The sequence below is a fragment of the Mytilus edulis genome, chromosome 6 (genome assembly GCF_963676685.1).
Source record: "Mytilus edulis chromosome 6, xbMytEdul2.2, whole genome shotgun sequence".
NCBI classification, from domain to species: domain Eukaryota; kingdom Metazoa; phylum Mollusca; class Bivalvia; order Mytilida; family Mytilidae; genus Mytilus; species Mytilus edulis.
Window position 1 is genome coordinate 42209306 of NC_092349.1, and position 11339 is coordinate 42220644.

The 11339-nt window shown below is 32.0% G+C and overlaps 1 long non-coding RNA gene across 1 annotated transcript; it reads right to left on the reverse strand.

The window, feature by feature from the left end:
- Positions 1-9232: 9232 nt before the first annotated feature.
- On the reverse strand, positions 9233-11123 carry LOC139527652 (uncharacterized). Its single transcript, XR_011665409.1, has 2 exons — positions 10925-11123; positions 9233-9961 (listed from the first exon to the last, which is right to left on the reverse strand). It is a non-coding gene; the product is annotated as an uncharacterized lncRNA (long non-coding RNA).
- Between the last annotated feature and the right edge of the window lie 216 nt (positions 11124-11339).

Below are 11339 nucleotides of genomic sequence, written 5' to 3' on the forward strand. Positions count from 1 at the left end.
TAACATACCATAAAAAATGCTATTATGTTCTTTAATTTAAGCATTTTTGTTTTATTTTGGCTGCGTATTGTTTCGATGTAGTAACTTAAGTATAAAACTGTCAAAACTATAAACACTTTACAACTATATTCGCGTTTTCCTTTAATCTTCAAAATACGAATTACCATGAGATATTTAATCTCTGCCACTCGAAACATTATTTTTCGATTTTAGGGTGAGTAGAACTATGCAACTGAAGGAACTGATATTGCACATAAATAACATTATGACGGTCTATACTGTACCACTTTTAGTTTAAGGCGTTAATATTTATGATTCACGTTTTCCATTGCCAACATGTAGAAATCTTGTTGTTATGATGTCATTCAAGAAGACAAAGTCGTATGTTTTAGAAAGCGGAAGATTTGAAAATTTGTCATAAATATTTAACTCAATAAATAAACTCGGTATCTGTTTTCCATTCAGTAAAACTAAAAGTATTACATTAAATCAAAGTATACAGATTATATAAGGTATGAGATGTTCGACCTGAACATACTTTTAGGTTATTTCTGGTTATGATTCATATGCGGAAATGTTTTTGATTAGCCATCATATTTAGGAATTGAACTGGATCAAAACTAATTCTACGGAAGAACGGACAGGCATGCTTTGTATTTACTAAAAGTAATGGTTGAAACAAGATGAAATATAAATATGACTGTGTAGAATAATATTGTGTCGAATAAATATTTTTTGCGAGCTGTCAGTTAATCTTTTCCTGTAATCATTTTATTATCTATAATCATATAATGAATGAAAGCATCGAAACAATCACAGTAATGATAAAATATAACGAGGCAAAATTACAAATCATGAACACGGGTAGTAAATAAATGGCATTCTATTTCTTCGACAACGGTACACAGTCGTGATCAATTCAAATAAAGTAATGGTTGGAAAGAAGCAGGCGCTCTAATTGATGTGTTCATGACGAAATTTCTTCGGAACGAGGTTTGCAAATTTCTATTCAACCTGGCGGTACAACTAATTGTTTTTCTTAGCAGTCACTTCTTGACAACTATATCCCGAATAAATTTTCAAAGAGCAGACTATAGCTTAGCATTTGTGTGTGACAGTGTTTTGGTAACTTTTTTCAACACATTTTTTTTCATTTCCTCTGTGTATTTTCAGAGCAATTCCCGTATCAACATACAATAGAATACGCTATTTAAATTATTCAATCAATCCGGTTTTTTGGCAAAGTATTGCTGAACTATCTTTAGCGAAACGAAACTGAAAGAATAGGACACAACAAGTAAATACCGAAGTATTAAGTTGGTTGGAAATTGAATATTGGATATGAGTTTTATATTCATTTGACATTTCATTTTTTTTCTTTAACTGATCTAGGTTTTTATGAAACTGTTTCTGATTTTCTTTTATAGAACCAGTTCAATTAAGTCATACATACATACATTATAATACCATACTATAACGGACTATATACTGGATTCACCTCGTCAATCGAGTAGCAAATTTATTGAACGATTCAGAACTGTTAGCACATGTCATGACTACCATACTCATATACTTCTTGTTTTTCGATGACATATAATTGTTGAATGAATTTTCATTACATTTGTCTGACAAAATTAAACAGTATTTTTTGTAATCAGTAAGTTAACTGAAATACGAGCGTTTCAATAGTTTCATGTCACAAAAAACAAAGACGACAAATGGCAAGCTGATATCCTTGTGGAAGTCTGGAATGTAGTGCAATTTGTATTCATAAGGAAACCTGCAATGGTAACAAAACAACCGACAGATTCTTATGATTGTATGTAAAACATGACTCCTGAAAAAATGCGAAACTTTGATAATTTTGTCTACAGCTTGCTTTTTGATGGTAAATATAAAGGAGATGAATATGTAATTTCGGCATTCACGAACCTTCAATATGTACAGATTTCCGAAAGAGAAAAAGAAAAACTTTAGTGTAGTGAGAACGGTTACCCAAAGCTCTGATTCCTTTCACGGATTTGGCTATACTTTTTGGACCTTTTGGATTATAGCTCTCATCTTTTATATAAGCTTTGGATTTCAAATATTTTGGCCACGAGCATCACTGAAGAGACATGTACTGTCGAAATGCGCATCTGGTGCAAGAAAATTGATACCGTTAATTTTATTACCCTTAATGAAACATAAAATAAAGCTTAGTCTAATATAGAGACAGGTATGCTTCAATGGAATACAAAAACAAAATTGTTATCATTTACATAATCGAAAAAAAAACTTTACAAGTTCAAGTATGCTCATGCCGAGATGAACAGTGGTAATATATACATTAGGTATATTACGAACAAGTAAATATTTCAAAGATAAAAATATATGAAATCATTGAATCTTGTTTATTAAGCCGATAAAATTTGAGACATATTTTGCCATTCAGATATTTTTCTTGATATGAAATATGAAAATTCATGAAATATTCAATAACCGATATCTCAGTAGCATGGGTTCAATCCCGGCGAGGGAAGAACATAAAATTTACGAAAGCAAATTTAAAGATCTAACATTGTTGGGTTGATGTTTAGACGAGTTGTATATACAGGTCTGTAAATTTGCTTTCGCAATTTGTTTGTTCTTCCCTCGCCGGGATTCGAACCCATGCTACTGAGATATCGTAACACCAAATCGCCTGCACTGTAGCCTTCCCACTAGACCACACGACCACCTGGGCTTCATTAATATGAAGCTTTCAGTGGCCGGGTGTTACCTTTCCACGTCAGTTTCAATCTAGCGTCGTACCACAGTACATAATATATAAGGCATGAGGATGTTATTTTTACAGATCAGCTAAATTATCCATAAAAACCAAAGTAAATGGCCTAATTGGTTCTATACTTACTGTAAAATAGACATTATAGCAAAAGTTTATTTCGTTATAAAGTCATAGCATATCATATCTTCATATCATCCTATTTTATTTATAGTTTCTTTTTAACTTTTAGCGCCTTTTCTTCATTCATTTTTTTGTGTACAAAAATAAATTTTAGTAAACAATGTTGGAAAATGTTTTCACACTATCGCATGGTGTTTTTTTTTTTTTTTTTTGACAGATTTAAATTTTATAGGGAATGATATGAAATATAATGGTATACCTCGCGTTCAGTTATACATTGTAGAATGACCTTGACATTATAAAGAATAGTATCAATATCCTCTATTATTTGATGATTTAAATGTTGCGGAAGTACAATTTGTCAGGTCAGTGTATATATTACAAAAAATAGATTACAGCATTATGTTTTTATTACACTAGTACAGATTGTAAGAACCACTTCGAATCTGTAACTTCTTGTTTAGCTTAAAGGGAAAAGAACACTTATATGCAAACATATATAACGGGAATGCAACAATGTTTGAACAACAAAAACGATTATGTATGGTTTCAAAACAAGCAAATAACACTATCGATTTCAAAACATTTCGATAATGACACAATTGTAATAAAAATAAAGGATGTGATATGAATGAACATGTATAACTACCATTATACGTAGATGTAACAACAATATTCGGTTCTTAATGACGAACCAAAGTGTGCAGTATTATGTTGGATATGACAAAACGTGAAACAATTCAGACGACAAGATATTTCCAAGAATTGAATGATTTGTTTGAATTAAATATCAGTTACTGTATTACGTATCCAAACAACAGATGAATTGCAACTCAGATAAAAGATAATATGATATCCATCCCAAACAAAAGATTTGAAAGCCAGTGATGTATAAAAACCGAAAAGTTGAAATGCTATAAGATCAGAAAGAACAACATAAAAGTGCTAAAATACATCTAATGTAAATAGTTATCAAAGGTACCAGGATTATAATTTAATACGCCAGACGCGCGTTTCGAATGTGAGCAACATTAGGGAACAATGTTGTAAAATATTTTTCCACTAATGCATTACTATTGGGGGTTGTTTTGATAGATTTACATTTTAAAAGGAATGATAGGTATATGGTATATTTTTCGTTCAGTTATACATTATATTTGACCTTGACATTTCATAGAATGGAATCAATATCCTCTTGGAAGTGCAATTTGTCAGTTATATTATAAAATAGATTTCAGCTATTAAAATGTTTTAAACACTAGTAAAGATTTGACCAACGAACACTATATATGCAAGCATATATAACTGGAATGCAACAATGTTTGAACAACCAATACGAATATGTTTGGTTCCAAAACATGCAAATAACACAAGAACAACAAAAATTTCAAATGTTATATGTCCAGAAATAACAAAAAACAAATATTTAAATCGATTTAAGGTCAATTAATCCTGAGAGAGTGTTAACAGAATTTTTTTTTTATATTTTACAAAATTTATAGACAGACAATTTTAGAAAGGTTTGTTATAAATTATGGCAGAACAAAGTATTGACTACTGAGCGGCTGATACCCTTGGGGACTGATAGTCCCCCTGAAGAGGCATCGATTTAGTACTGTATAAATATGAAAACAACGCGCAATAAATTTTAACCGTCTGAATGACCTTCATCGAGAACCCTCAAAGCTGAAAATTTGACAGCCGCGGAGGTTGCAGACCCGGAACAGTTGACGAAATATACATGCTATATGACATCAACAACTATTCATTTGCTTTAAACACCTTTTAAAAAAAAAACACAGAAAAGCAAGATAATGGTCCAATGGTATTTATAGATTTTTTTGTATTGGTAGACATTAAGATAATAATATTCATAAAACATACTTCATAGCATTCGAGTACGTGCTGATTTCCAATTCAACATTTTATAACGACAATAAGCGAGCAATAAGCTTTACTTCGGCTACAACGGCATACATTTACGAATGGACTTTTGACACATAAAACTTTAATGCTGAACAAAAAAATATCTACTAATATATTAAAAGATTATATGTATCGCCTAATTGGTTATACACTTACTGTAATATAAATCACAGTTCTTGACATTATAGAGAAAGTTGATTGCATAGTGAAAGTCATAACACTCTTCAAATCATCCTTTTTTATTTATAATTTTTATTACACTAATAACGCGCTTTTCTTCATTTATTTTCTTATGTACAAATTTTCAAATTTAGGGAACAAAGTTGGAAAATATTTTCCAACAAACAAGTGTGGGTTGTGTTGAACGATTTAAATTTTATTAGGAATGCTTATAATGAAAAGATATACTTCGTGTACAGTTATACATTGTAAAATGACCTTGACATTATATAGAATAGAATCAATATCCTCTATTATTTGGTGATTTAAATCTTACGGAAGTACAATTTGTCAGGTTTTTTTAGTTTAAAATTACTATCTGCCTGTACCAAGTTATAAATAACACTTTCGATTTCAAAACATCTGATAATAATTAAGATTACGCGTCTTCTTAATATCAAAATAATGAAATGTGGTATGATTGCACCTGTATAATAACCATCAGACAACTATCAATCAGAGTCCAAATGACGAAGATGTTAGCAGCTATATGTCACCGTACGGTCTTCAACGATGAGCAAAAATGTTTCGTATAATTAGTTTAAGTTTGATATGACAAAGTGTGAACCAATTCATACGAGAAAACTGACGCCCGTATTTAAAGCGAGCAATATAAAAAAAATATATATAGCAAACATGCGCCACTGACAACCATTAAATTACCGGTTTCTTACTTGTTTTCCCAGACTTAAATTTATTTTTAGATTATTGCTTCTTATCATTTATATATCACTGCTGGTGATCCGATGGACCAATCTATTGTAGAGTTGTCACTGGTTCAGACGTACTTATATAAGCTGACTTATCTATAGTAAAGGAATCTACAAATTATTGCAAGATACAGTTACAGAAACAATTATATTTATAAAAACCAGTGATAACTCAACAATAGATTTATCCATCGGACCACCATCAGTGATGGTGATCTTTGATTAATTTGTAGGATCCTTTACTATAGATAATTCAGCTGATCTATAACAATACCATCTTCATGCCTTATATATCATATATATATATATATACATCGGATACATCTGTTGTAGAGTTGTCACTGACTCAGACGTACTTATAAATATAATTATTTTCTGTGACTGTATATTACATTAATTTGTAGGATCTTTTACTAAAGATAATTTAGCTGATCTGTAACAGTAACATCTTCATGCCTTATATATCTTGTACTGTAGTACGCCGCTAGATTAAAACTGACGAGGAAAGGTAACACACGGCCAGCGAAAGCTCTTTTGATGAGAGCCCAGGTGGTCGTGTGGTCTAGCGGGACGGCTGCAGTGCAGGCGATTTTGTGTCACGATATCACAGTAGCATGGGTTCGAATCCCGGCGAGGGAAGAACCAAAAATTTGCGAAAGCTAATTTACAGATCTAACATTGTTGGGTTGATGTTTAGACGAGTTGTATGAGAGAGAGAGAGAGAGAGAGAGAGAGAGAGAGAGAGAGAGAGAGAGAGAGAGAGAGAGAGAGAGAGGTTATAAAAAGGACTAACCAGCAAATTTCTCCTGAGGGATTGAAAACCGAAGTTTCTAAATAATTTCCAAATATAGATGGACAATGTTAGATAGGTTTGTAATAAATCATGTTATTACCAAAGTATTAAATACTACTCTGATGATACCCTCGGGGAATGATAGCCCACCAGCAGAGGCATCGACCTAGAGCTGAAAAATATATAAACAACATTTAAATTTAATTTGTTTGCAGCGCTTTTCTAGATTTACCTTCATCGTCAACAAAGGATGTTAAAGAACCGAAACAGTTGAATAGCTATATGACATAAAGAAGATATCAGAACCAAAACTAAGAAAACCAGTTATAAATAAGCTGATCTATTTCTTTGATACCGGTATTTACAAAAACTTGGTTGCTTTACAAATAATATAATCATGTGTTTTTGTGTTTATTGATAAGTTTTTGTCTCTGACTTCGTGATATATTTTTGTTAATACGATAACTCATGTTGAGACTATTTAATTTACGTATATATGACATAATAAAAAAACGAATTTTTAATAGAATTAAAATTTAGGTACACAGATCTAGTAGATATTAAGGATAAACTGTTCCCCAAGAAAAACCTGTTACCAGTAAGGTGTTCCTTTTAAAATTTCCATCAGTAGATAAATAGAAAATCAAACCTGCGGGTTTACAATTGTATTTTGATTGTATTTATTCTTGTTAGAATTGAAATGTTAATCACTGTATGTAAATAATTTGTTTGCATACTTAACACTGAATATATTGGCACAAATGAGAAAGCTGTTAACCTTTAATTTCCTTTGGCGGAAGTAAGTAATATCAAAATATCAGGATTTATAATTCGTTTTTAGATTTTCAAACACGAAACAAGATTTATTTTACCTTCTCTATTTAACACTATTGTTGACGAATCCAGAGTATACATGGTAAACAAATTAACGCAGGGATTTTATTTTTATTTCAAATTAGTTACTGGTATAGATTAAGAACGCTTTTAAAAATTCGTTTTAATCTGTTGATAGATATGATTTGAACTCGTATTTGACACAACGTTTTGGAATTTTGAATCCTCAATGCTCTTCAATTTCGTACTTGTTTGGCTTGATAAATATTTTGATATGAGCGTCACTGATGAGTCTTATGTAGACGAAACGCGCGTCTGGCGTACTAAATTATAATCCTGGTACCTTTGATAACTATTTACAGCACTGAGTCGATGCCACTGCTGATGGATGGACTTTTCGTCCCCGAGGGTATCACCACCTCAATAGTCAGCACTTCGGTGTTGACATGAATATCAATTATGTGGTCATTTTTATAAATTTCCTGTTTACAAAACTTTGAATTTATCGAAAAAACAAGGATTTCTTGTCCCAGGAATAGATTACCTTAGTCTTGATATGAGCGTCACTGATGCGTCTTATGTAGACGAAACGCGCGTCTGGTGTACTAAATCATAATCCTGACACCTTTGATAACTATTTACACCACTGGATCGATGCCATTCCTGGTGGATTGACTTTTCGTCCCCGAGGGTATCACCAGCTCAGTAGTCAGCAATTCGGTGTTGACTTGAATATCAATTATGTGGTCATTTTTTTTATAAATTTCCTGTTTACAAAACTTTGAATTCATCGAAAAAACAAGGATTTCTTATCCCAGGAAAAATTACTTTAGCCATATTTGGCACAACTTTTTGGAATTTTGGATCCTCAATGCTCTTCAACTTCGTACTTGTGTCACTGTTGAGTCTTATGTAGACGAAACGCGCGTCTGGCGTATTAGATTATAATCCTGGTACCTTTGAAACTATATATATTTTATTGTAATATCAAAATGTTGTCGAGCATTTATAAAACATTAGATAATTTGCATCCTTTTTATATATCAAACTGATATTCTAAAATTAATGATAGATTTGTTTATGCTCCACCTACGATAGTAGAGGGCATTATGTTTTCTAGTCTGTGGGTCCGTTCGTCCGTTCGTTCGTTCGTTCGTCTGTCCAGTTTCAGGTTAAAGTTTTTGATCGATGTAGTTTTGATGAATTGGAAGTCCAATCAACCTGAAACTTAGTATATATGTTCCTTATGATATGATCTTTCTAATTCTAATGTCAAATTAGAGTTCTGACCCCAATTGCACGATCCACTAATCATAGAAAATGATAGTGCAAGCGGGGCATCCGTGTACTATGGACACATTCTTGTTTTATTTTATTCCATTTCTGTTTGAATTATCACCATGTATCACCTCTGTGCGGTTTTTAAATTTATAAAACGTTAATGTACTTTAATTACTTAATTAAAAAAATAACCTGTTTACTTAATCAATTTTTTGCATAAAGTTAAGTCAATCAATACCACACGTTAGAGTATTATACAAATGCTGTGATTCCCAATATTTCGACTTCCACCTGTATTATTCCTTATCATCATATACTTAGCATTGATATGATAGTTTTGCATATGTATAATGAACGGAAGTACACACCCATAATTTCCCATCCGGGCTGATAACCCATATCAGGGGCATCTCGTGCACAAAACCCATAATAGTGCCTCTCGTGCAAGTTACTTCCGTTATTTCCGGAATCGTTTGATTACTTTTCCATTGTTGCATCAGATGTTTTTTGTATTATGACGTCAACGTTTTACGGGAACTTTTGTGAAGTCCATTTATGGCAGTCTTTTTGAAAGAAGAGCTATATAACTTAATTTTTATTTTTATAAAAAAAACTTCAAACTAAAGATTGCATATGAATGTGAATACGACTATTATTCCTTCAACATGTTGAAATTTGTAGATTCAATGACATTGTCGAAAATGCTCACCAAGCAAGCCACTTGGGCCATTATTGCTGTGCTCAAACTATAATTCACTGACCAAATGCATCAATGCACTTTCACTGAAAGTATATACTATATCTATTAAGAATAGTCCGTCACTGTATGATTCCAATGTGAATTCTAGTGGTTATTAAATTACAAGCACTGCTAATCTCCATACACTAATATTCCAAGAAACGTGTTACTGGTGGCATCCTTGCTTGTGTAGAAATAGTGCGTTTTGGAACCAGAAACATAATCAGTAGTGCGTATCCATGCATGGTCGTCTTTGTTCATCTTATATAATGCAGTCATTGATCCACAGTCATAGTGACCATTACTCTCAAACTCTCCAGCCCTTGATATGCTGGTATTTTGAACAACCAACTCCGTGAATGCATAGTTATTCCCGCTTGTGCATATTGTCCAGGAGAATAGATAAATTCCAGATTTTGGTGATACGAATATGCCGTTGAAGTTATTGTAATGGTCTCCGATATTCATAATAACATTTCTGAATACGACTGTTGACTTCTTCTCTAAGTTAAATGAATGTGTTGTAGTTTTTGTTGTAGCATAAAACATTATCGGTTTAGACTCAAAGGAACCTGCAGCGAAACATAAAATATGAAAATATGTTATTAATATATATATTTATCATTATCAAGATTGCAAGGGTTTACATTGTAACCAGTGTTTGATAGCTATAGGACGATGTGGCATGAGTGCCAATTGGACAACTCTCCATCTAAGTAACAATTTATAAAGGTAAACCATTATAGGTCAAGGTACGGCCTTCAACACAGAGACTTGGCTTACATCGAACATCAAGCTATAAAGGGCCCTAAAAATTATGAGTGTAAATCATTCAAACGCGAAAACCAACGGTCTAATCTATATAAAATTAGTATGATAGTTTATTTGATAGGGGCTTTGAGGGTATGAAACCATAAATTATTTTCTGACATACAAGATGGATACATTATCATATTTCGTGTATCAATTGATTAAATGATCATTCCACAAACAATTGAATTGCTCCACTGATTTATGCAGTTCAAAATATAAATGAATATCAGTTTTGTTAATGTCTTGGGAAGAAGTTGTTTTTTCTTTTCTTTTCTGAATATTATTATAAATTCACTTGTATATTGTTAAAAATGAGAATTGAAATGGGGAATGTGTCAAAGAGTCAACAACCCGATCATAGGGAGTTTGTATTTCACTTTCAATTTGTTATTCAAGCGTCAAATATAATTTTGTTGGCGGAGTGAAATTGCTGTCTCAGAAAAATACTCAAGCCTCAATAATATCTAGTGTATTTAGTGATCGGTCGCCTCTAGGATTTTAACTCATTACAAATGACTAAGTGTTTGAATAATTGGGCAATTAAGGTTCTTTTCGTTTCATAATTAAACTGTTTTAAAAGCGTACATGTAGTATAATTGTGTATGACAAGGAAAAATATGTCATTTTAATTGTATTCTTACTTATACCGAAAATAACGAACTCTTTCTCCCAGACCAAATATTTGAAATAACATTACTTTAACTGTACTAAAGTCTACATACCTTTATAAGACGAATCGTTGAGATCCTGAATCCTACTTTCAAAGATCTGCTTAGAATTTTCTATAGCAGTGATACGTTGTTCAATTGTTTTTTCTGTCTCATTTTGTATGGATATAGCACATGTAGTGAAAGCAAGAAAAGTCAGTACTAACCATGGACAAAACTGTCGTATCGAGCTCCTCATCTTTGAAGGATACTTACGGGATAAAATATTGTTTCACGTTTATATACTGCCGTTTTAAAAAGCACAGATCACGTCTTTAATATTTATTTATTATCAAAAAGTAATTTTTGGCAACATATTAAAGTCCGTTTGCTTCATACACAAATTATTAATGAGAAATTAATCTATGATTTACCTCTGACATATGCCATTCTACGCAATATTCAAAATATAGAAATAATCTACGCGATA